Consider the following 26,204-nt stretch of genomic DNA (forward strand, 5'->3'; position numbering starts at 1 on the left):
GACATGATAATACAGACATATACGTGCTTTAAAAGGCATTGAAGTAGAAGTCCACATTAAAACAGAACGGAGGAGTTTTATTTGTTGCTAAAATTTGTGCTGTTTCTCTAAATTTGTTTGCTGCCTATGTACAAAGTAAACCCCTTTTTTTCTATTTGAATCAAGCATTTTTTTCCATTACTTTTCCCAAATGACTCCTGCCCAGTAGAGCCTATTTAAACAACGAGTCTAGTTAAAACAGGGCAGCCCGCGTACTCTGTAGCGCTGCACTTCTTGCAGAAGAGGAGGTAGGCTGGGCTGAACCACGCCTGTTTGCTTGCGCAGCTACTTAGGCGTGACCTCGGTTCAGCTCCGGAAAAACACGTTTCAGGTGAGGACGTTACTCACTACCCCAGGGGCTTGACCCCGAGGGGAAGCCGGTGGCCGCGGGGTCGGTAACCGGCGCCGAGCACCTGGGTGCCGGCCTGCAGGAGAGGGCTCAGCTTCACGGCGGGCACATGGCGAACCTCACCTGCCACCGCGCGCGTGTTTTGGTCGATAAACTCGAGGCACGTGTATTGCTAGACAAAGGCCTGAGGCTTTACCGTTTAAAAGTAGCTTTTTTGGTAAGTCACGTAGTCCTGGCTTTTTTTAGCAGTTTCAGGAAAGGTAGGAAACCCTTGGCAGCCAGGGAAGGAGCTGCCCCGGGGGCTCGCTGAGGGCCCGCCGGTTCCCGCGGGGTCTGCGCGGGCTCGGCGGCGACAGCCCGCGGCGGGAGGGGGACGACACCGGGGCCCGCGGCGGGAGGGGGACGACACCGGGGCCCGCGGCGGGAGGGGGACACACCGGAGCCCGCGGCCGCCGGGGCTGCGCGGGGGCAGCGCGGGCGCCGCCCGGCCGAGCCGTCAGGTGGCGCCGCCGCGCCGCGGCCGGTGGCGGGGCGGGGGGGGGGCCGTCGCCAGCTGCGGGCGACCCTGGCCGCTCGGAGCCCGCTCCGGGGGGGGGGGCATCAGCCCCGCTGTCCGCCGGCTTGTGGAGGTGCCCGGAGGCGTGCGGGCAGCGGCGGCCCCTCCCGCCGGCGGCAAGTCACAGCGAAGGGCCCGTAACGCCGGGCGCGCCGCGGGAAAGCCCGACGCTCGCACGCCCGCGCCTCTGACAGCTTGCAGCACGCGTCGCGGCCGTGGATTTTGCGGACGGAAAAACCCTTCGGGCAACTAACTGTAGGTGCACGGCCCGACGCAGGCAACCAGAAGCTCGCTGGGAGGTGGGTGCTTTGGCCGAAAGGTAAGGCTGAGGCCGCGGCGGGAGGATTCAGGTGCTGCCCTTACGCGGCCTTGTGCGCGGCCTGCCGCTCGCCCGCCTTCCGCCGGCGGGTGTTTTTAGCGGAGCGCGCCAGGCAGGTTTTCAGAAGTGCTCGCTGCAGCGAGCTCCAGGTGGAGCCAGCGTAACGTGCGACTCCTCGGAACCTGTGGAGATCAAGACCTAGAAGTCAGGCTTTCCTAAGAGCCCAGCTTGGTGGTTTTTCCGACGCCAGCGAACAGATTTTCAAAACGGTGCTGAATTTCGGTTTTAACCGGGTCGCTAGAGTCACACATAGGTACTCTGGGGTGCTGAGACTAGCCAGCGGCCGGTCCTCGGTGCCAAGGGACAGGAGAGGGTGGGATACTCCTGGGTTTCTGTCCCTGGGTACCACGATTTAGGCCCGTACCGGCTCACACTTCTGAAGCCGGACGGAACGGTGCCCCGGCGGGGCTCTGGGCCACGCCGCACCCGCGTGGGCTGCGCTGCGTGGCTGCGGGGTGACTCCCTGTTCTCCTCGCTTCCAGGGCAGGAAGCCAAGGCAGCTGGGATGAAAGGGAACAGCGGAGGAAGCGAGTTGGTCTTGCTCATCCTGCTTGGGCAAGCTATGGGGCTGATGCTTGCTCAAGCTTTATAGAGTTAAATGCACTGACTGCCTCTGGAGGGCTTGGGACTTTGCATGTTTCTGTTCCTGTGCTGAGGAAGGTGCTGCTGCTCTAATGCCTTCGTTCCCTGCTACTAGCTCATCTTCTTCCATCTTTTTTTCCTTCTGGCTCAGTGTTTTGCCTGAAAGATTTCTCACTCTATGTGACTTTGTAGCTTGACATTTTTAGTCCTGAGGCTGGGAGGAGGAAGGAGGGCAAAGAAAAGGTAACACAACTGTTGCTGCTCTGGAAGCTCTTTGAAACGTATCATCGCTTTTTGATCTTCAGCAAAACAAAAGACCCCGTGAAAAAATATTTAATATTCTCAAACTGGAAACTTGTTTATCTTATAGCAGGGTTTATTTTTCGGTGTGTTCATCCTTTTGAGCCTCTCTCCCAACCCCCACTCTGCTGTCCTGTACTTGCCACATTGCCTCTGCGGGATGCTCTTGCCTCCCTCATTTGCATCTTTCTGTTCCTGTGCCATGTGAAGTGAGTGACTTGGCTAATGATTGACTGATATGTTTGCCTGCCTGCCCTTCCTGTGAAGTCAGAGGTAGCCCCCCTCTTTGTTTGGATACCCACTGTCCTTGGGGACAAGCAGAGAGAAGAGGGGTGTCTGGTACCTGAGCTGCTGCTGGTCTTGCCGTGGTGGTTGAGACGTCACCCCTCTGCTGCCTGCCCCATCTCCCTGACAGATGTCAGCACTCCCTTAGCAGAGCTGGTAGGACAAGATGTGTGTCCACATCTCAGCCTGGCATCTTACCTCAAGCCTTCATTGAAACTCAGGCTGGCAGCAACTGGAAGAGGCAGGTGTGGGCAGGAACGTCCCTGGCTGCCACCGAGACTCATGCTTATTCACCTGTGAGCATCATCCCCGGAGAGCGTCACTGCGATGCCACACACGGGGGGGTCCCTGCTGGCAGATTTTAAGGGAACCAGCTTCAGCTCGAGGTAGATGGCTGCAAGTTTAAGAGAAACTTCTGTCCATCCTCAGGCATTGGGGCTAACAGCCGAAGCACGCTGAGTGTGAGGTTAAAATTTCTAGACACTTGTTCATCTTTTAATCTTACATCTCTTTTGCTTGCAAAATCTCATTTCTTAGAATATGAAAGACTAAGATTTCTAATGTAAAAAAAAGTATTGATCTGATTTATATTTAATTATCTTTTTTTTTTTTTTAATAATGATTCCATTTTACTGCATCTATAAGTCATGTGGAATAAGAAAGGCTGTTAGAAACGTGGAAGTATAGTATCCTGTGCCTTGACTCTCAGCCAGCGGTAGACTGCCTTATCACATATTCTGTCATTATTACCTCCATCAAACAAAGTTTTGTCAGCTGTGAACCAGAGAGAGAAAAGTCTGTAATTTGACCATAAAATCTGCTGAGGTGGAAAATATTTGCTTAACTCTCGTATAATGCATGGGTGGAGGAAATGGGCATTATTACTGTAGCTCAGTTACCAATGGTGTCATATGAAATGCTGCAGTCCTGGCTACCACTTACAAATCAAGATAACTGGTATTATTTACCCCTCCAGAACAGGAAAAGCATTGTTGGCAATCCTGAAATACTACATGCCATTAACTTCTGGAATGAGCCATCTGAACACATTGTATTTGCACTCTTTTGGGGAATAAGCAGGCCCTATGTAAACATACATTGCTGCCAAAGGGCATTTTACCTAAGTAACGATTGTAAATTAATCCAATTAGATTGGACTCAAGTTGCGAGAAGCTGAAGTTCCCAGGAAGCCCTCCAGCTTTCCACCTTCTCCTGTCTATAGGGATGCCTGGCCCTTCAAACTGGACGGCTTTCTTTGGCCTATTGGTATTCATTTTCATGGAAACCTGTATTAGGTTTTTTAGTTTGATATAAAAATAGTGGCTAGTGGCTTGACTTCACTGTGGTTAGTGGCTTGATGTAAGGATGTCTTTTGTGGGACTGTTCTCTTAAACTTACAGGTTTTTCATCTGAACGTGCATGGGGTCAAAGCTGACAATTTTCCCTTGAAATGAGGGGTGTGATACCTTCTTTAAACCTGCCTGTTTGTCATATTTAGCTTTTGCGTCTGCCTCTTGCATCCTGACAGCAACCGGGGAACAGCGTGAGAGGTTCCTGTTCCTGGTGCCGGTCAGCGTTTCCTTGCTGGAAGCAACTCTGCCGCTCTTGAAGAGAGCGGTTTCCCGGCTGACAGGCCAGCCTGTTACATCAACTGCTCTCCGAACAGTAGCTGACAGCGCTAATCTGCATTACATGGGATTAAACAGGCACAGTAATTAACTTGCATAAGCGCTTTAGCAACTTTTGGCCTTTGAATTGCAGCGTGTCCTGTATATTGTGGTGTGGAACCTCCGTAAGGTGGGAACAGCACGGTGGGAAGTTGGGGAGAAGAAAATGAAGCTGAAATTTCAGCCACAAACAGTGAGAAGGAGAGAGAAAGCGCACACAGCCAAGCTGAAATAGCCATTGTCATTTTTTGAGGAGTCAAGGAATGCTGAATATCTTACACGTGTCTTGAAAAGGCAGTATGGGCACTGGTATCCACAGCTCTCACTGAATCCACACAACTGTGGAAGAAATGGCTCCATTTCCAGTCCTATGTTAGGTGTTATTCCCAGGTGAGAAGTGAAGCTCTGCCTAGGGATTTACTCCTTCAGTTTTACATTGTTTACTCATCACACATCATACCTTTAACTAATTCTTACTGTTATGCTTGGGAGATTCAGTTCAATGCGCATCCCTAAGCTAAACTAAAATGCTTATGTAGACGTGTCAATAATCTCCCCCAGCTGCTATTCTCGGGTTCTGGATTCTGCTGTGACCAAGCATCTGTAGCCTTTAAGGCATCCATCCTGAGAAACACTACAGAAGTAAGACCAAAGCAACGTGTCTTTTCACTGGTGTACTGCAACTCTTAAACATATCTGATGCAGCTAATTCAGATCTGCTTTGAATCAGACGAACAACAGGGAAGGCTGAATTGTGTTTGCCTGTAGCATTTTCTCTTTCTGTGAAAACATACGGTGCCAGGGGAGAGGTCTTGAAGTCAGCAGGAAAACTTGAGAAGATTTCACTCCCCCAGTAGACAGCATGTTATCCTGGGTCTTATGTGTGAAGCTTGTTTCAGCTGTACATGAGGCAAAAGTGAGGAGTCACCAGCAGGTCATCTGAAATTTGTAGGGCTTAAGGAAAAAAGGCTGATCCAGTCTGCCTCGTAGACCACATGGGTTTCTTGTTTGTTTGACTTGCAGACTCAGGGTCCTCTTGCAAGCCTCACAGGAATGCGTTCTCAAGACCTTTTTGCCTCTCAGGAAGTGTTGTCTTTGGAGACTGGATGTTTCAGAGCAAAGCACTTGAAGTTTTCTCATCATCCAGATACTCCCATACCACTCCAGATGTCTTAGGAACCGTTGAGAAAATGCATACTGCTGAAGTAAACAGAAACCTTAGGTACGATGGACTTCAGCGCTACACCACAAATCCTATGGGAATGAAGCACTTCAGAGAGTCCTAGTTCAGTCTTGAAAACTCGTAGTAACCTTGGGAGAAGTTACTTGCGCCAATGGATAATCAGCTCAAGAGGATTCCACTTATAGGTACTGACAGTGCAACAACTTCCTTCATGCATTTAAAACCAAATTCAAATGGGAAAATTGATCTTCTGCTGGCTTCTTAGTCCTTTCAACCAGGTAAAAGGGGGTCTTATCCAGTAGTCTGAATGTGGTCCACAAGTCAGGACAGTGGGTTGGCAAACAGGGAACGGGTTCACAAAGGGCTGACCGTTTTGTAATAAACAAATCAGAGTTCATTAATTGATTGCCTTGGGATTCAGACTAGGCCCTCGTCCTCTGTGCCTCGGTTTACCTCTTTGGCCACAGCATCATTACTGCTTCCCAGGTGTCTACTGCTACAAACTGCTAAAGCGTCGCTAGGTACCAAAGCCTGCTGGCACTCACTGGAGGGTACGGCTGTGTCACAGGCTGCTCCCCCTGCGGCACCTGGGACCCCCACTTCTAATAACCGATCTGTACAAACACTGGTATAAAGAGTAGAAGAGAATAAGGTACTTTAGTGGCCCAATCTCAGCAAACGCTAAATTTCCTTGTGTCTCAAAATCCAGTGCTGAAAACCTGCCCCTCACTGCAAGGTGAGTAGCCCTACCAAGAGTATCTTCAGAAGCTCATCTCCCTCTGAAGAAAGCCACCTGTGGGTGTGAAAAGCTCTGATTTTTATCAGTCTGGGCATGCTGTCAGTGGAGGTAAAACTAGTAAGTGATATTGTCACCAACTTGGGTCTTTTTTAAGCATTGAAGTTTACCTTCACAGAAGAGACAGTTCCTAGATTCCTCCTTTAGACAATAATTTTTGTTTTAAAAGCTGGTACAAACTCCATAATTGATCTTCTCTATAAGAGATGGGAAAATGAAACAGACACATTATTTATAGTGAAACCATTAGTAAAAAACAAAGTACATAAGAAAATGATCCACACTTGAATGAACAAAACCAAAAGTATGAATGTAACAACATAAAATTACTTTGAAGTTCAACTAATTCTTTTACGAACTGGAATCCTAAACCCCATGTCTTGTTTCTACAAGAATCTCTTCACCTGATTTTGTATGACGATAGCCTGGCACTCTAAACCTTTGGGAAAAAGGTTACTGGTTTGGATACCTGCATGGAAATCCCCAGTTTAAAAAATGTTTGTTACCCTATTTGTCTGCAGTCCTTCACAGCAGCAGCTGTACTGTTGACATACTTAATATTTATATGGTATTCCTACCAATTTTGCTAACATTGTACGTGATGTATCCTTTTCAGTATTGGAAGGATATTCTTCTAATATTGCTTCACTATATTGCTACGTTTGCTGTGTAGGATTTCACAGTGCAAGGTGGTAAGAGGTAGAAAAAATAGAGAAGAGCCTGAAATTGGCTCTTTCCATGTACAATTGCTAATCGCATGCCATTGTACTTTTTGCACAGTTGCATCAAAAACCATCTGATTCTGCTTCCAATGGAGGTTTGTATTGCAGGGCCCTTGTGACACCTTCTGATACAAATGCAGCTTCTTTGCGTAAGGCAAAGTGGTATTTGTAAAAGGGTGTAATTTTAGCTGTGTGCTGAGATTTAAGATGCTCCTCCAAGGCGAGGCTGTTGGGTACCATGTTTTCAGCCTCATTCACAATTCCTGCTCAGCTTGATGCCGCTCCTGACCCTATCTACGCAACAGGAGAGCTGCTGTGCCCCGTGGTGGCTGAGAAGCAGCCAGGCACAGCCTCCCCAGCTTGGCCTATCTACAAAGGCATCTGGATCGCACTTGCGATGGTGGTGTCCCACTGAAGTCACCTGTGCTCACAGTCAATGGGTGGAGTGAGAACGGGGCTGAACCAGGCACTGACATCAATGGGCAGTGGTCGCGATGGGTTACGGAGACTGATTGGCTTTACTTAATCTGTGAGAAGGCAAAACCAGCTGTCATCGGGGCGTGCAGGTGGACAGCTGTGGTTTTAATTGCTTGCATTAAAACAATATATGAAAATGAATTGGAGCATAAGGTACAGCCGGCCCCAGCCCCAGTTCCTGGGCTCCACCATGACTACCTGCTGGCTTGTTCCCTCTCCAGCCCTGACTGCACAGGCGGATTTGATTCCTTCTCCGCTTTAAGCTGTAGCCTTGATTGCACGTGAAAACTGCACTCTTGGCCACTGTCCAGAGCCGTAACTCAGTTGCCGGAACTTATTAAAAACCCACCAGCCGACCCTCTGTATTGTTTGATCTTTCCTCTGATCACGAACGGTACAGAGGTACACTTTTAATGCACCAGGACTGACGTTTGGTGTAACTCCAATGCTGCTATGGTTTTTCATTATTACTTGGGATAACTTTCAGTTAAATTTTCAACAGAAAAATAGCTTTCCATTGTGTGTTCATTGCCAATACATTTGAATTTATCAGGTATTGAAATAAATGGTATTGTTAAAAAAGCAGGCTGAGCTTAGGTAAAACATGATTTCCCTACAGCACAGTTAGCTAGATCTTCTATTTTAATAATTTATAAACATTTGAAATAAAAAGAATTAGAACCTAATGTCCAGGTCCTGTTAATGTTTGAAAAGGGCTTTGCAGCCACCCCTAAGTTTTGGTTAGGGGCTCGCAGCAAAGGAGCTACAATGGATGGGAGATGTAAAAAGTTAACTAATGAGTAAATAAGCAGTTCCACATACATGTACTTCTATATGTGTGCATGTATGTAATAAAATGGTAGAACTTTCTGTAGCTAATTTCCACCCCTCTTAGAAATTTTGAGTGATGGCTTTTCTTTTCATGAGCTTTCTTAGTTCTCTTGTAAAGCACTTGAAGTCTAACTCACTGGTGTATAAAGCAATCTGAGGGTTGTCATTGCTCTACTATACCCCAGATCAAATGAATAGTGAAGGGAAGGGTTTTGTGTTTTAAATGTGCATTAGTTCCATAAGCACTCTCATCATCAGTCCTAGGCTTGTTCCACCTTTTTACATGAAGTGCATACCTGAATTCTCAAAAGTATTGTGCTTAGTACAGCAATATTGATGAAATTAAGTGAAATCTTTCAAAATGTGTATATATATACAAAATTCACCTGTTCTGGTCAGATTCTTCAGAAGTTTCCTTGTTCATCATCAATTTCAAACAAATCTTTGCAACTAAAGAAATTGGCACAAAGAACTAGAGAGGAGTCTGGACAGGAGTTTTCTGGTTTTTCAGTTTGAAGAGTGCAAATCTGGAACCTGACTTCATGGCTGAAGCCAATGTGTAGTTGAATGCGGTGATCCAATGCCGTGATTTCAGCTGCTTTCAGATCATTCCCCTCAAATAAAAGCAAGTGAATGAGGACTGAACAAATTAATTCAGCGAGGCTAAATCGTGGCCTTAATTACATGCAATGTAAGGTAATAGTCTTAGGCTGTGACGGCAGGTTGCTGGTATTCTTGCGCTCACCTGTTGCTCATGCCTCTCCCCGGGGGGGGACACCTCCATTTTCTTTATTTCCTAAACTGAATCATTTCAGAAATCTGGCGGAGACGACGGACATACCCAGAGTGAGCTGGAGGAGCTGAGGGGGTTCACCGGGGCTGAGGGCACAGCAGCTGAGAGGGGGGCTCGGGGTGAGCGTCCCTTGCTGGAGGAGATGCTCGGTGGAGCCGCAGCCTCAGATGTGGGCCGGTAAAGCTGCAAGGAAGCTGAGGAGCGCTACCATGGATGTCAGTAAGACATGAGTGTCACCCCTGGATCTGCACCTGCCTGAACTCCAGAGGTATTTGGGTATAGAGTGAAGTCTTCACCCAACTGGTGTTAATAGAAATGCTCTGACTTGTGGGGGAAGGGGGTTTACCCATGCTTTTTTTTTTATTCAGCAGTGAGAAAAGGAGGGCCTAGCTTCACTATTTGGAGCTGGCCGTCACCATCCGGTGGTATCGACAATAGAAATGTCTGTTGGGGGCCCTGGTCGGTGCTTAGTCGTTCAGCCCAGCAAGAGGTTTCCTGAGCTGGGCCTGACAAAAATAAAGATGTTGGGATAAAATAAAGATGCTTTGGTTGTAAGCAAATACAATACATCTTTTTGTTTCGGTACGTAAATCTTTTTATTTAATGGGCAATAATGCTCTATAGGTGACCTAGTGATGGATTTCAAAAAACCCCATGAAATAGCTTCATAGAAAAAAACCCACAGATGTGCTAAGAGCATTTTTGTTTTGTTTTGTTTTCCTTACTGCAAGCCTCTTCATGTTTCTAAGACCTTGCCTGCAGTGGGCTTATAGCCTCTGCTTGGATTATAGCATTGTACCTGATGCAGACCACTGGTGCAGATACACTGGCTCTAAATACGCAATGGCTGGAGCAGCAAATACCCACTGAAAATGCAGGGTATGGACAGCAAGGAGGGAAATGAGCGTGCATGAGGCAGGCTGTGAAGCGTAAAACGTTCAGTGATAGTTTTTGGTGGTGCGTTTGTTTATTTTTGCTCAGGGGATGAACTAGAGAGAAGGCAAATAACTACCACCAGAAAGCAAGGTTGTGTCAGGCAGGTGGTAGAAGAAATGGTGCGAAGTCACCTACCCTCCTGCAGGCGAGGAAGTCAGTAATTAGCACACAGAGTAGTGTCTGCAGTGAGGTTGCTGTGTCTCTGTGGCTGGTATCCAGCTATGCAAACAGGCGCACAGGGCACGTCACCCTCCCAGGTATTTGCCCCCATACCTATGGCCAGGCTGTGAATTCTTCGGGTCAGCAGGAGCCAACACCCACCAAAGCCAACAGGAGTCTGGCTCAAGTGAGAGGGATGTAATTTTGCTTTTTAGTTACCAAGTACTGCATCTAATTGAACCTGCTGCAGGGGAGAAAGGCTGATCTTAAGCTGATAATTCCTTGTTTAGATGGGACTTAAAATAACTGGCTTTGGGGAGCAGCAGTGCCTCCGCTGATCGCAGTGAGCAGTGTCCTCCTGCCAACACTGTCTGCAGGTCCCAGAATTACCACTGAGAATGACATCAAAGGCCCACTATCCCATCTTTTCCGTCACCCATTGAAGGACTGAATGAAAATCAACAGCAAGAGCTGCTCTGAGCCACCAAGACCTGGAGAACCGGACTCGGTTTTAACTCCCCTCCCTGTGTCATTTCAGCACAAGCGGTCAGCCACTGGTTAGCCGAGCTAAGGGGCAGGGAATGCAGGCCTTGAGAGGTGATCGTTAAACCTGTCATGAAGAGGGGCTATTACCACAACTAGTGCCGAGGAGATGGATACAGATGCATGAACTTCCCACTGTTTTTTAAATATATCTGGCTTTCTGCGGATAACCACTTGTTTGTCAGTTCAGGACATCTATAACTAGCTCTTACTGTCACATTTTGAAATTTTAGCTTGTGATGGAAAAATAAAAGCACGTAGGGGGAGGTGTCACTAAAAGCAAGCGATGAATCCTGGTACTGTCAGCATTTCGGATGGCGTGAACACATCTCCATGCGCTCAAGAGCTAGTAATCTGTATCCTTGTTACTCATCATCATGTGTCTAACCATAACTATGTTTTTAGTTACATGGCAGCAGAAGTATGCATGTTGTTTTTCAAGTATGAAAAGGCCTTTTCCTTGTGGCTGGAGTCTCCCATGCTAATTTGCCAGCCTCTAAACTTTGATCCTAGTCTAGTGCAACTGCTGTAGGATCAAGGGCTGTGTTCCATGTACCACAAGCGATGAAGATGGAGAAAAAGGGCAAAGGTGATGCAGAGCAGGGGTTACAGCAGCTGAGTCGGAGCATGTGAGTTATGTCCTGGGAACAGCCGGCTCCAGATAAAGTTGTACATGAGGACTACAGTTCTTGCAGGAAGGGAAAAATTAGAATTTTCAGGGGACCCAAAAGTTTAGTTCAACAGGAGGATGACCTGCGTGTCGGCCTCTCCTTCCATGGCACCAGTTTTGTTGTGCTCTTTTAAAACTGCTGTCATTGAAATATAACACCTTCCTCTTGAAATGTTAGTGGCAGCTCTCCTGCCTGCGTTTCCAGCTGGGCACAGCTGGGCTGCTCCGCACCTGGCTCTTCAAACATGACTTCTTTGGGACTTATGTTAGCCAAGTCCCATGATATCATAGCATATATGTATTTCCTAAATCAAGACTGTGTTCTGTAGGGAATAAGTGTCTCTCGAAAGCCACATTGTAAGCGCAAATTTCTTTAAAAACTCTTTACTTGCACCGCAGAAAATCTAAAAAATGTTAATAGCAAATCTAAGATTGCATCCTTTGCATTCTGGATTCAGAGCCTGTCAAGATTTCAAGCTTTGTTTACACAAGCACTGATGTCTTATTTGCTGCGGTTTTTTTAGATGAAGACTAGTTTTTCTTTTGTACTTGACTGGTAAATGAAATGTAGGAAAACCACAGGCTGACTGTGAGGGCTAGAAGCACTTCGGGAGTGCTGCTTTTCAGCAGGTTGGGAGATCATTTGGTGCCTTAGAATTAAGACTGTGGCTATTCAGTATTCTTTCAGACAAAAGACATTGCTATATATAATATCAAACTATTAAATAAGTGTGATGGGGTGTAATCTGTTCCATGCTGCATGATTCTTTGTATATTTGCAGAATAGTACTAATCAATTTCTAAAACCAAACTGCAAGCTGGATTTTTTTCTTGCTTAAAAAAGAACTGCTCTTTGCATGGCATAATGACTATGATGTTGATCGTTGCCTTCCGTGCTCTGTACAGAGGAGGAGGTGGATGGAGTAGTAAAAAAGTATAAAGGGCTTAATGAACTGGTGCTGCAAGCTGTTAAAGATAGAGATAAAGATGTATCAGGTTTTTTTCCAGGAGTTTTGTTCTTTGAGATAGTCAGAGGAAACTTAATGTTGCTATAAAATCTGGTATCTCTTGCACAAGAAAAATAAGGAGGTAATAAGGAGAGTTTAAAGCTTTTTAAAATAACTTTCTTAATAAATATTAGTTCTCAATGGTTTGTATCATGCTTTCTTTGCCTTGGCAGGAACAAAGCAAATGACTCCTAATAGCAGTTCTACTAGCTGATCATACCTAAAGGCATCCAGATTTCACACATTGATTAGATATTCCACAATTTCAGTAACTACATTCATTATTCACTGTTACATTTACATCACTGTTAATTACAGTATAACCAGAGTAGTCTGGTTGTCTATTACAGACTTAAATCTTGAAAAAACTGTGCTCTAATTTATTCCAAGAATACTGTACACTAAACCAGTCCTATACTTTGCAGACATTTCTAACACGTCAGCATACTACGAAACTAATTGCTCTTATTACTTCAACATAAGAGAAGAAATAGAACTTTAAGTGTATAATGACTTAATATTTATCAGGTCCAAGGTTTTACATCCATGCATATTTTCAAGAAATTAATAAGACTTTTATTTAGGCCTCCAGAAAATATCGTTCATTTCTACTTGTTTACATAAGAAGCAATTATTGCCAAACCCTCCCATAGTAAACAGCAATACCTTGCTACAAGCAAAAATAATGCTGTTGCCTGTGTTAACATCCTATTCTGTAAGAAAAGGATCTCAGTACATGCAGTTGAGCTCTCAGAACTGTCTCCCAGGAGCAAAACAAGTTATGTGAGAACATGACCTTGGTGAGCTGTGCTAATGACTATGATTTAAAATTCCAGGCTTTTGTCTCAACTAGAGAAATAGATGAGACAAAATGCCTTTAAAAACAACCCAAATAACACCAAACAAAGTGCAGATACAATTCAAAAATTTTACAGTGAGTAACTAGGTGATCCCTAGCTAAAGTATGTTCAGTTTTTCCCAAGCTGGCATAAGGATGAAAGCTTAATGTATTAAAAACACACATTTTTTTTGTTTATAGGAGGTCTCTGTGAACACCTGTACTGTGGTGTTGTCGGCTGACAGCTGGCTGCACAGGAATGCAATGGTCCTTGTCTACACTGAGTACTGAACATATTGGCTCAGTAACTTAAGTGGCTAGCAAAGACCAGCCCCAAGTGTATTTTGTGAGTGATTTGTAGTTTGAGAGGAAAAATTCATGTTCGTTGTCTTCTTGCCAACGGTAATGGATATCTGGACTGGGGTTCGAACTTCTTGGCATGGGTTGTCTCCAGAGGGGTCCAGCGTACAGTATTCAGAAGGAAATACTACTCATGTTTGAGCTGGACCACCCTTTCAGGACTTAAGACTTCCTTGAATTACGGTGTTCTCCTGCAAATGTAATAGAGTTTTGGTCTCATACGGGAAAGATTCAGGGGGACAACCCCTTAAAAATATTCACTGCACACACAAAATATTTGTTGTTTCTAATTTTTATACACATTTGCATGTATTCTACTTTCATTTCTTAGAAATGCTCATGTCTTTGAAATATCAGAGGAGTGAAGCGGTACAGAATGCAGTGTTTTGAAGAACACGCATATGATCCATTAGCTGATGAAGCAAACATTTTGCAATGATGCAGATCATGGTATGCAGATGTCCTCTATGTGTGCTGTTAAGCAAGAGTAGTTGTATCTTCCTCACGCGTGAACTGTCTTCCTTAATCTTAATCCTTCTAATTCTTAGACCTTTCCTGTGTCAGGTGAGGATGAATGCTCCATGTGCTCCCAGATATCACTGGCCTATTTTCCCTAAACCCAGACCACCCTACATCTGAACTCAGAGTGTTGTATCACTTCAATCATCAAAGAGGTCACACTGTTTTCAGTTATTTATGCCTTCATAGATTGACTTCAGAATGATGCCAAGACGTAGGAGGATTATAAAATCATACTTTCATTACTGCGCCTTCAGCTATGAGTTCTTGAATTAAACCTTTCTCTTAAATCCTCCTGCCTTTATTCTCTGCATATTTTCTTTTTATTCTCTGTATATTTTCTGATTTTACTTGTTACTGTGAGTGCTCAGTCCTATATGCTTTCTAATATGTTTTCTAATATGCTTTTATAGTATAGAATGGACTGTTAGTGTATGTAAGCATATTAGTATTTGATTTAGAATTTATTTCTTTGTGTTTTTTTAACCAGTGATCCCCTTCTCTAGTATTGCAGTGGGATAGCCTTAAAATTTATTGAATTTTGCAATTACTTTATTTAGCATATAAGACCTAGCTGCTAGAGAAGTTCTACTTCATTGTCTGCTGTTTCTGTAAATACCAGGTTTTCAGTCATTAAGTAATAGCTATGAAGCAAAGGAGTATGTCCATCAGTCAAAAATTAAATAAACCTCCTCTTATCATTACTGAGGAGTAACGTGAAGAGCGAAGGTTCCCTTAAGCAGTAGGTTGTATGGGTTGTCTGATGCAATCAGTAAGGAACGCTGTAACTGTATAATTGAGCAGATCTGACATTCTGGTCAGCATTGCCCAGAAGAACCCGTGGACGTATAAGCCCCTGAATAATCCCTGGTTTTACACATGTACAAATGTCATAAATGAGGCTTTAAGGAAATAGTTAAATTTTTTTCTCTCCCATCTGCTACCAGCATGTCTCAGGTCTACTACTCCGCTGCTGTGTAGCTGCAGTGTCTCCAAAGTGCTCTACAGAAGTCTGACGCACAAATTACACTAAATACAACAAACCATTGCCTTGCAGGTGTCAAGCAGCAGACAACCTGGCAGTGATCAGCATGGCCTGCAAAATTGGATACCTCTGCCATATCCCTAACTTTTTGAAGGATTCCCTAGTTGAACTTCGTGAAATCAGTGGGATGGCTTCCTTTCCATATCTCTGGCAGGGGGAAAGGACTTGTTCCCTCCTATACAAAGCACACTGAAAGCCATTCTTTTGAAGTTTCACAATTTTATTGAAGCATTGCTGTACTGCACTACAAAGGAAATGCAAGTGTATTCAATGAACTTAAGTTTTGCGGACTAAAGTTCACGGGTGTTAAAATGATTGATTTGTTACGCCAAAATGAAATCAGATGCAGGTGTTAGGATTCAAACAATGCTGGATTCAAAATCAATTTCATGTATGAATGCATAATGCAGTTTGAATAATTAATCTCTTACTGTATTGATCAACAGCAGCTTGGTGTCTGTGACTCGCTGTAGGGTTCGGCGTTTGGAAGATCTCGCGATGTCACGGAAAGTTAGAGGGTTAGTCGCAGCCTTATGATGTGTCTGTAATCCCACCTACCCTTGTTAGTATAAAAGGAATTGACTGCGCAATAAAAGGCGGAAGTTGGCGCTCACACTGTGTGTGTTATCTGTCTCTTTCCCTGGTCTGGGGGGTGATCAGTGATCTAATCGTGGCACCTTGATATGCGGCGAACGCTACAACTCGCAAAACACTTGATTTTTACACACCAGACCTGGGATTTAGTGCAATAGCTTTCTTTTTCAAAATGTATACTACAGTTTTGGCTCTTACACATCACACGTGCCTGTTTGTGAACAGAATTCACCTTTGTTTTTCTTGGAATAACTTGTCTATAGTTAGAGGTTCATCTTCTGATGAACCTGCAGTGCATGCATCCATTGCTTGAACAATTTCACAGCTTTCTTCATAGTTTAGGCAGGACTCTAAATCCTTTCACTCCTAACTTTTATATTTCTGTATTAATTTCCAGTATAACCAAGTTCAGTATAAATTAGTACAGTACTGTTACACTTAGTCTCAACTTTGTGTCTGAAATTTGGTCTGCTCTGAAGCATCTTTGTTATTTATCTCCACCTAATATCCCAGAGAAAGAAAATGCATTCATTCACCCTCTTTCTGCTTCTCAGCTTGGAACTTTTCCTGCTGGTTAGGATTCTCAGATTTAAATATACAAATATAACGAAGTAGTAGTGACTTATTTAATGAAATTGTTAAACAGACTAAGACCCTCTCAAGACAAAAAAGCACATTGTAAATGTGAGGGAGAAGTTCCACCATGAATGCAGTTTGCACAGGAGACAGGATAAATGGGGCATGTTTTCCCAGAATGTGTCTTGGGTACATTTGGGCACCTAAGTAAGTCATAGTGTTTCACAAGCTGCCAAATACTCAGTAACTTACCTCAAATTTCTCAAATAACCCCAAACATCCGACTTGCACAAGAGCCTGAATTAAAGCTTCTGTTATGGAAACCCTTGGCCACGTTTGTTTCCTGGTTGAAGTCTTAGACAGTAAAATGGTTTTGTTTTATGAAAACATTGCACAGTAGTTGACTTAACAAAACCCATTAAATAAAAGCAAACTATCAGAAGCCTTTACAGCCTTCACCTGCTACAGCACAAAAGAGCTCTTACGTTGTTTTAGCCACTCACTATCACATTATAGGGTTTATAACTACTGGCTCTATCTGTAACAGTACTTCTTTACTGTGTGTGTTTATTCAGAATTACAGAAGAAAGCAATTTGTCCTGGGAAGTGGCTTTTTTCCTTCTTCCTTCTCGAATATCAGGTGGACACAGGGTAATCCAGACGAACCTGGTGAGTCTTACTATGGTGGTCTAAAAAGCAAAAGGGCACTGTGACTGGTGCTGCTTTAATGAAGAAACAGTCTTAAATCTGTGCTGTCCCCAGGAGATCCAAGGCTGGAAGGGGTGTTGGTGGACTGAGCTGCAGCACACCCAAAGCATCTGTGCCCACGGAGTAACACCTGGGGACACAGCAAGGTGCCGGGGGCCCAGTCTAGGTGGCTGCCAGTGTGGAGGGCTCAGACATGGACTTGGACCTGGGCTTGGAAGTTTTTATGGCCTATTTGATTATTAAATTGTCTTGTAAGATACTGGTCGCTCAGGACATCACTGTCTTTGGGACCCATAGGGATCACCTTTTCTCTGCAGGCTCGAGTCACTGTTCATTGTTTGATGCTTTTGATTCCTCTTGGCTGCCTTTGACGCTGTCAGCCTCACTGTAATGTTTTGTTGGCCTAGAAAATGACAGGCGGCTTTTGAGCAAGGAAGTTCAAGAGCAGAAATAAATTCTATTTTTAATCCTGCCTCTGATTTTCCATGGGTGACACAATTTCTCATAGCATGGCAGTTCCAGGGTGTGGCGGTGTTGCAGAGTGCACCTTGCAGCTTGTTTTACAGATCCTAACCCATTTAAATCCTTTCCCCTCGTTGGAAATTGCAGTTTTGGGGGTTATCATACCATTAATACCTGAATGGCACTCTGATTTATTGCAGTAGGTTGGCAACGCATCTGTGGTATGAGAAAATACAAGCGAGGAATTTAAAGAAGTACTCAAGCCTTAACAAAGCTGAACTGTGTCAAGTGGTGATAAATTTTACATTATACCCTTGATCACCTTATTATTAATGTCATCAATCTCTCTCTGTGAAAAGTGACTCTGGGCATGCCTATATTACCAAATGTTCTACCAAATAATTAATCATTTGGAGCATGTTGCCAGTTCACTGCTTTTCAATTTAATCTTAGCAACATACTCATTTGTTCCTTTATTTGGAAACAAAAAGCTTCAGGGATAAAAATGAGTCAAATGTACTGATATGTATGTGAAGACTATTTAGCATTGAAACCTCATGCTGCTTGCTCTAGAAATGTTTTTCCATCTTTTAAAACAACACCTCAAAATTAACAGTTCTGGGAATGATCACTTTGGGAACACAATCTGTTTCTGCTGCCAGAACCTGCATCCCAGCTGGCTCTCCCTGCCCCGTCATTATTAGCTCAGCCCTCTCCACGCTTTAAGAGGGCACTCAAAATGCCACACTACCAGGATATCTTTAAAAATAGAGTATTACAGTGCCAGTTTGGGCGCTTCATTAAAAATGTCCAGGGGTATAAAAGCCTTTGTTGAACTGGTTATTGTTTGTAGCTAAAGCAAAATAAGTTCTAAGCAAATAGTTTAAAAATGTTATCTTCTTTTTAGTTAAAATTCATTTAATTTAGAGTAAAAATGTATTAAATTGTAGTGTTCAATTATTTAATGAGTCATGGAGAAAGTTTGCTAATTATAGAGTCATTTATTTTTCACAAGTTTGAAGGCTACAATGAAATATATTATATGCAAACCATGAGCTTTGTCCTACCTAAGCCCTTCTTTAATTGTCTCTCTTATTTCACATAAGAAGTCAATTTGGTTTTAGTTTAACCATATGTACCTTCCTGAAGCACTTAATTTTGTTTGTGTCCCTCCAGGGATTTTTAGCTAAAAGCTCTCACATCTGTTGTATCTGTGACACTGTTGGTTCTTCCCCCTCTAGCTTCTTGCTGAGTATGAGTAGGCAGCAGCCTGCTCATCAAAGATTAATGCCAACCTTCCACACATATTTGCCCATTCATAGACTCTTTCAGTGTGGCTCGTGATTTTGTTTTTATTAATTCCCCCTGGATATTAGTTAGAATTGGCCAAATATAACATTGGCTTTCTGTTTTCTTTCCTGGTGAGTCAGTTGACTGTACTTCCAAATCAGTATTTTCATAAGATCACTTGCAATCTTCCCTGCTATTCACTACTTGCTATTCATTATCTGTTGCTTATCAAAATATATGGCAGTGGTTTTTTTCCCCCTTGGGCAGTGGTTTTTTTCCCCCTTGACTGGATGCCTGAAACTTTTTAAAAGGGAAGGTGAGAATAGTTAATGAGCTTTTCCTTCTGGAAATTAAAAAACCAATAAACAAACATTTGTGAATGTGGTTAGTAGGAGCCATGAATGTTTTCACATAGTCCTTCCCCGCCTGAATGCTCTAGGGTGATACAAGAACTTCTTTCCGGCCTTTAATTGTGCTATTGTGCCTTTTATTTAAAATATAAAACAGCTACTATTTTAACTTGTCATTTCCTATCATTGTGCATAACTTGTATAGGAAAGGTCACTGTCTCCCACAGTATGTGTCTTGTGCAGTTTAAATTTCCAATTATAAACATAGGTTATCAGTCATTTTATAGGTGGCTGTTGTGTCTACTATAAATCCCCAAATCCATTGGTTTCCTTATGGGATACTCAGCAGAGACTCATACAAGAAAAGTGTTACAGTGTAAATGACGCATTACACCAGTATCTTCCAAAGCCCTGCTCTGTAAAAAAACTACATTTAAGCAAAAAGATGTGGTAAAAATCCCTGATATCATGAAAAGCTTTACCTATGCTATATGTAATGTCAGGAATCTATGAAGAAGCTCAAGAAAATACTGAATACATGTAGGAATCTCTTTAAATCAGTATGTTGTTTTTTGTGTACATATGTATATGTTTTTAAACCTTAGGTGTCTCTAAATTGGAAGTTGCTTAATCAGAGTGGGCTGCAGATAATCTTTTACCTCGGATGCTGAGCTGAATTAGGAGCCACAGGGATTGCCAGGGACCAGGCTATCCAGCCTGGGGTACTGTCTCCAGCAGCCGCCAGCACCAAATGGTACAAGGGAAAATTTAATAAATGTCATTGTAGACTAATGGATTGATTAGTTTAGTCTTTTTAATCATAATTCCTTAGAAATTGGTTTAAACACTAATGAATGAAAGCTTGAAAACCTGTTAGGATTTATTAGTTCTCAGTATTTTTGTAGTTATTTAAATAGTTTACTCTTATCTAAATTATCTTAAGATATGGAATGCACTGAATAGCTTTTTTGGGACATAACAAGTACTCTGTGATGAGTGTCTGACTTGCCGACCAGCACACAGGAAGATCCTGATGGGCTTGGATGGCTGGTATTTGCAGGGCAATGAAAGTACTTCAGCTGTTTTGGTGTCTGTAACAAGCCTGCAAGCTCCTCAGTGACAGGCATGGAATACTAGTCTGGATAACGTAGCCGTTATCTCATTCCAGACAAAGTCAGTAAGAACTGGGGGACATCAACATGCAAAGGCCTTACAGTTCTTCAAAAAATGTCTCGCTGGGGTGGTATGTCATCATGAACTCCTCATTTATCCTGACAACTATTAGGGATACAGCCAATAGCTATGTCTATCTGGAATAAATATAGCTAGTTACATAGTTAGCTTTTGGATTTCAAGGAACTCAAAAGTTCAGGCAAACTTAAAACATGCACATTGATGCACCCTGTAATAAAGGTAAGGCTGAAATACAACGTTTACAAGAAATCCATATTTGGAGTTAAAGTTTCTTTGGAATCTCCTGCTCATAAAACTTGATAGTATTCAGATCCATCAGTTTATTAAGGGTCACATTTAATTTCAAGTTGTGGATTCCATGCATTACTGAAAGTGAGGCTTTTGCCAAGGTATTTTACCGCTCCGTTGCTGGTGATTACCTGGGAGCAAACGAGAATAGGGAGTTCAACAAGAGATCTGACACTGAGCAGATGAGCTCTGAGCTGTCCAGTGCTTTATCTCCCGTCTTCCTTTATGTAAAATTGCTTCTAGTTTTATCCTGAAACTTCCTTGCCTTGAATGAAATGTGAAAGGTTGCATGACACAAATCTAGGATTCCTTTCCTTGTGCCAATGTTCACGTATTTATTAAGTTTACTCTGTCTCTACTGATGTAAGTGAATCCTTTGGCAGAAAGCCACCTGAATTCTCTCCTGTTGCAGAAAAGCCCACATTTTCTGGCTTTAAAAAATAAGTTTCTTCTCCTTCCACGTCTGCTTATCTTTTTTCACTTTTTCCAGAGAGTGTGAAACTGTTTTAAATATAACCTCTCCATACTCCTACCCACATTTCAGTTAGCATCACTTTTGCTTGGGTAGCTCAGATAACTCCTGTGGATGATGTTTTCCTGCTTTTCAGCACTGTCAATGGCCATCTCTTCTGTCCCAGTTCTAAACACTTGGAAGCGTTTTTTCCAGTAAGCGAGGTGACTGACTTAGTTGGTCTTTGGATTGGAAATATGTACCCTGTTAATTTGCTTTCAGTAAGAGTCAGTATATTCCCTGCCACCCGAGGACTCTGCAGATGACTGTAGACGCAAACAGCACTTCTTCCTCTGAAACATCATTATCTGTGAGGGGAAAGGAGGAAGGACTATTTGTGGGACATACGCCAGGTGCAGTGGTCAGCTGCACAGTTTATAAATGGTACAAAGTAACTCACTGCCTGATCATCTATCTGTAGGTAAGGGTATGTTCAGACTACTGCCCTTCGCACTGCAACCCTACTCTCCCCTTGCTTGTGCTGTGCCACTCAGATCACCGGGCTGTTCAGCCCTAAGGGCTGTGTGACAGGAGCACTTGACCGGCACGAATGGAGGAAAACAAACCTAACCCTGGCAGCAACGGCGGCTGCCACCACTGCAGACACAAGCACACAACCTGCTGTAACTACATCTTTCTCCTGGGCTTTGAAACCTTCTTCCCATTTATTGTTTTCATTTTCCTTATCTTTGGCAGGTGCTCATTTATTTTGTCTTTCTGTATTGTATTACGCCAGTTAAATTAAAACTGTTAATTCTGAATTCTGCATATTTGCAGGGTCTGGATGAGTCCGTATTGATAGAAGAGGTCCTCGGTAATTGGTCAAAGGGAACCTAGCCTTAAGCAGCACTAACCAAAAACTTGCTCCAAGCGAGGCCAGCTTTGGTGACAGTCGGTGTGAAACGAGCGGTCTTTGTTCAGTTCTGTCAGCAGAGACCCACGTCACAAACCGCTGCAGCAGCTGCCGCTAATGACACCTCCATTTAAAACCTCAAACTCGGTAGAATCCTAACGGCAACCTCGAACCCTGAAGTTCTCGCAGCAGTTTAAAACAAGGACCCGAGCAGCTAGCCAGGCGGAGGGCCCGGCTCGGCCCCGGCCCAGGCCTGCGTCCTCCGGCGCGGCCCGCCGCCGGCGCCGCGGGTGAGGTCCGGCCCGGGCCAGGCGCACGCCTCCGGCCCGCCGCCGCCGCTGCCCTTCTGCCCGACTCTCGGGAAGGAGCGCTGCAAGTTCAACGCTCGGCATGAGCTGCTTTGGCCAGGAGGCTTGCCAGAGAAAGGTGCATGACCGTGCACCAGGGCTCCAGCCAGAAGCAGGGAACAGCGCGCGCTCCGGCGCCCAGGGCGAAGTTAACACTTCGCATCGCCCGCACGTTTCCGCAGCTGCCCGGCGCTGCGGGGGCTCCTGTCGAAGCAAGGCAATTAACGGCGGGCTAGAGGCAATTCACAGGCGTTTTAACAGGGGAGACGGACACCCGGATTCAGGCAGGAGGAGACCGGGTGACTTCTAATTGCCGTGACCGCGGCAGCCCCCGCCCCGCGCTCGCCGTGCCCAGCGCCGGAGGCCGCCCCACGGCCGCAGCCGCCCCGCCAGCTGCGGCCCCGCGCCTCAGAGCGGCGGGCGAGCGGGGCGGAGAGCGCGCAGGCGCAGTGAGGCGCAAGCGCCGAAGGGTGCGGCGGATGACATAGCATGACGCGGCGCGGCGCGGCACGCCACGGGGGCGGGGAGGGCTCGTCCCCGCCCCTCCCGTCGCCAACGGTCGGCCCCGCACCCTCGCCCCGCCCACCGCCGCGGATGACCTGTAGTAACCCCGGTCCGGCCCGGGTGCTTTCCCCCCCCACCCCCTTCCTCGGGAGCCCGGCCCCGCGCGCCACCCTGCTGCGGCCAATCAGGAGGCGCCGTGCCGCATACGGAATGAGGGCGCCCGGCGGCGGCGGGCTGCCGAGCCGCCGCTGAGCCCAGCCACTGGCGCGGCGCGGCCGGGGGCGCGCACTCGGGCCGCGGCGGCAGGAGGCGGCCGCGCCGGGGCGGGTAGAGGCGGCCGGCGGCGTGCGGGCGTCCTCTGGGCCGGGGCCCGGTGAGTGCGGGGCTTGCGGGGCGCGGGGAGGCCTGCGCGGGGGTGGCTGCGTGGCCCCGCGCGGCCGGGACCGCGCCCGGCCACGCCGTTGGTGCGGGGCCGCCGGAGCGGGCGGGCGGCGCCCCGCCGGGCCTGCCGGGTCCGCAGCCCCGGGCGGGGCGGCCTCCCGCCGCCTCCGCGGGGGCGAACGCGGGCGCGGCGGCCATCCGGGCCGCGGTGGTGCTGAAGCGGCCCGGCGGGGTGGGGGGCGGCGAGAGCCGCCCTCGGCCCGGCTGGCGGTGAGGGGCGGCCCGGCTCGGCTGCTGCGCCGCCGGGTCCCCCTGCGGCGGCCGGTCGGCCTCCATGCCGCTCTGGAGTGGTTACCGGCCTCGCAGGGCGCCGGAGCGCACGGGAGCGGCTTGCCGGCTAACGAGTGAAATAACAGGCCGTAACAGGCGCTCTTTTCTTGTGCTTTTCTTTGTGTTTCGGCTCTTACCTACGAGGAGGCGGAGAAAGCACGCCGTGAGTCACCGAGCCGGCCGCGGCCGTGGGGAGAGGGCTGCCCGCCGCGGCCTCGGGCCGCCCGGCGGGTGACGGCCCGCCGGTGCAGCGTGGGGGGACGCCGCGTCCCCGCCGCTTCACTGGAATGCCCGCACCTGGGGTTTGGTACCGGGGGTGCGGCTGCGCGTGGTCTTCGCTCTCGGCGCGCGGCTTACGGTCCGTGAGTGCACGCAGTGTGAAACCCAACAGCTGAAGGAGGCGCGCATCGGAATTTCCAGTCGTATTTTACTGTTTTCGTTGCGATTTCTAGGGGCTTGATGCTAGATTTGGTGCTGAGGTACGTTCCCTTCGTGGACTTGCTCAGGAAAGATAGCGGAGGAACGTTCTTCGCTCGGAAGCGTGTGGGAGAGGAGCAGGCGTTAAAAGGTTATTTCAGGTAGCTCTATAAACAGCATGAGGTTCGGTCTGTGGGACTCATACAAAATCTCTGGGAAATAAGCAAGCAGTAGCCTTCAGAAAAATTTAAACGGTGACTTGAATAAAGTTGTAGTCCTAAGGTAGTTTATGAGCACTGATAGATTTTTTTTTTTTTTTTAAACTTGCGGGTGAAGTAACCCCCCCAAAACATGTAATAATTATGTACGACAACTGGTATATAGTTTTTTTAAATGAGAAGTACTGCATTTTGTTTAGGAGTATCAGATTCTAGAACATGGCTTTTTTTGGCCTGTGACATGAATTTGATGACACCATGTGTGAAATTCTTGTATTTAAATAGCCTCACTCACTAACTTTAAAAGTGCTGTTATCAATGCAGAGTTTGTGAAAAAGAACAAAACCAACGATAAATGATTTTGAGTACTTTTAAAAGTCTGTTGAAGGTAAGGGCACTCTTTTTTACTCAAAATATTTTAGAATATTGTAGAAGTCTTCAGGAATATTTGAGTTGACGTGAAACTTTTTTATTATATTGTTCTAAGCATCATGTAAATAAAAAGCAGAAGATGAAACCAAAAAGACTTAATGCAATTTTTGTCTGGTTATTTTCTGCGGTAGAAGTAGTCTTTCTCCAGAGTGAACTTAGTATCTCATTGTGCAAAAATTCACTGTGGCATATGACTTTTTTTTTTTTTTTCCTGGGGGTAAAAAGTAAAAGTCAGAAATGGTAGATGCGTTATCAGGTCTTAATTATGTCCTAAGAGAAAGATAATCATCTGGGTGCACTCATAAGACTTTATACTCCTAACGATCTGCACCACTGAGAGAGCAAGCACATCTCCTAGTATTTGCCTGTCCTGTGTGCTTTGAAAAATTAAGGAAAGACATCATTAAGCGTGGTAATTCCTCCTTGTCCTGTGGATTTATGCTTCAGGAATGGTTGAAGCTAAACATCATGACTGAAAGACTTGATTTTCTTTGTAGTTGTTCATCATGCTTGTATTATTAGTCCCTCAAACAGGAGGTAGGTCCAAATTTCATGCTTTGTATGTTCAGTTTTGATGGCTGGCTGACAAACTCGAGTGAATGTGATGGATCTGCTGATCTATGTGGTCTAGACTTCTGAAACACGTAACATGCTCAGTCCCTATTGGCTGGTCAGGAAAGCAAGCTTCTTACTAATGGAAACAGAATCCCTTAGAGAGAAGCAAACCTACCTAATTTCTTCTAAAATAGCCTGTTTGATCCTCAATAAGTTGTCGCTTAGTTCTGAGAGTTGTGCCATCTCCGAGAGTCCCATTCTTCTCAAAGTAATCGTTAAGATAGTAAACCTCAGCCTCAGTATTCTGTATATTTCAGTCGTGTATGTGTTGGCGTACTGTGATATTTTGAGAGAGGTCTAACTTAGAGCTGCAGACAAGGGTAGGCTGTCCATACCTGTGCATCTGGAGTGCTCCAGGGCTTTGACAAAAGCACTACTAATGTTCTGAAGCGAGGTGTCGGGACTGTGGTGTGTTGAATCTGGTTGTGCTATGGGTAGTTCCCTTCTTCCCTACTCCGTCTCTCTTACATGGAGGATCCTGATTATGTAAGACCACTGAGTAGAGCATGTTGGGCTGACTATGCTGGCATGTGTAACTTTTCAATTTACGACACGGTTATAAAACCATAATGCCTATGAGAAATAATTTCTCAAACCAAGAGATCTGGTTCAGCCTGAAGCCTAAGAAAATCAGAATGGTATTTATTGGAGAACTGATAATCTTTGAAGAACTAGAGGAAATGTCTTCATGCTTGACTTAAAGCATGGTGTGCTCTTGCTGAACTGGTGAGCATTTAAGCCATTGATTCCCCCAGCCCACATTTAGTGCCAATGTAGGGCTTTTATGCTTCCTTTCTGTAGACCAGTGAATGGTTTGAGCCACAATCAGACTAAAGACCAAATTTTTATCTGTGAATCATCAACACATTTGGAACAAAGCAGCACACATAGCTCGGGACAAAATGCAAGAGACCTATGGATAAAGAATTCTCGTTCAAGGAGACCCAGCTATGGAGTAAATTTCCAGAAGGTAGCAGGAAGAACTGAATCCTGAATTGTTTACAAATCTACATTTCCTTTAAAAATACATGTTCCAGTGGAAGAGTAACTAAACTAAAATGTGTCCTGACAAACAAGCTGCTACTTACTGCCACAGTG

At 45.4% G+C, this 26,204-nt stretch overlaps 1 protein-coding gene and 1 long non-coding RNA gene across 7 annotated transcripts in view; both read left to right on the forward strand.

Annotated features, from left to right (window-relative positions):
- The first annotated feature begins 448 nt into the window (after nucleotides 1-448).
- LOC138686837 (uncharacterized) lies at nucleotides 449-19,749 on the forward strand. The gene is made up of 4 exons (XR_011326139.1): nucleotides 449-609; nucleotides 13,317-13,922; nucleotides 16,782-16,875; nucleotides 19,622-19,749. It is a non-coding gene; the product is annotated as an uncharacterized lncRNA (long non-coding RNA).
- A 3,177-nt stretch (nucleotides 19,750-22,926) lies between these two features.
- ACSL3 (acyl-CoA synthetase long chain family member 3) overlaps nucleotides 22,927-26,204 on the forward strand; it is a 55,475-nt gene continuing 52,197 nt past the window's right edge. For 2 of the 6 annotated variants that reach the window (XM_069792104.1, XM_069792107.1), the window contains exon 1: nucleotides 22,929-23,086. The gene's annotated coding sequence lies outside the window, so the exon portion shown is untranslated. Of the gene's footprint in view, nucleotides 23,087-23,876; nucleotides 24,003-26,204 lie in introns of all 6 variants that reach the window. The other 4 variants (XM_069792105.1, XR_011326140.1, XM_069792108.1 and 1 more) reach the window with 4 other exon arrangements.

Source organism: Haliaeetus albicilla, chromosome 9 (genome assembly GCF_947461875.1).
Source record: "Haliaeetus albicilla chromosome 9, bHalAlb1.1, whole genome shotgun sequence".
Classification (NCBI taxonomy): domain Eukaryota; kingdom Metazoa; phylum Chordata; class Aves; order Accipitriformes; family Accipitridae; genus Haliaeetus; species Haliaeetus albicilla.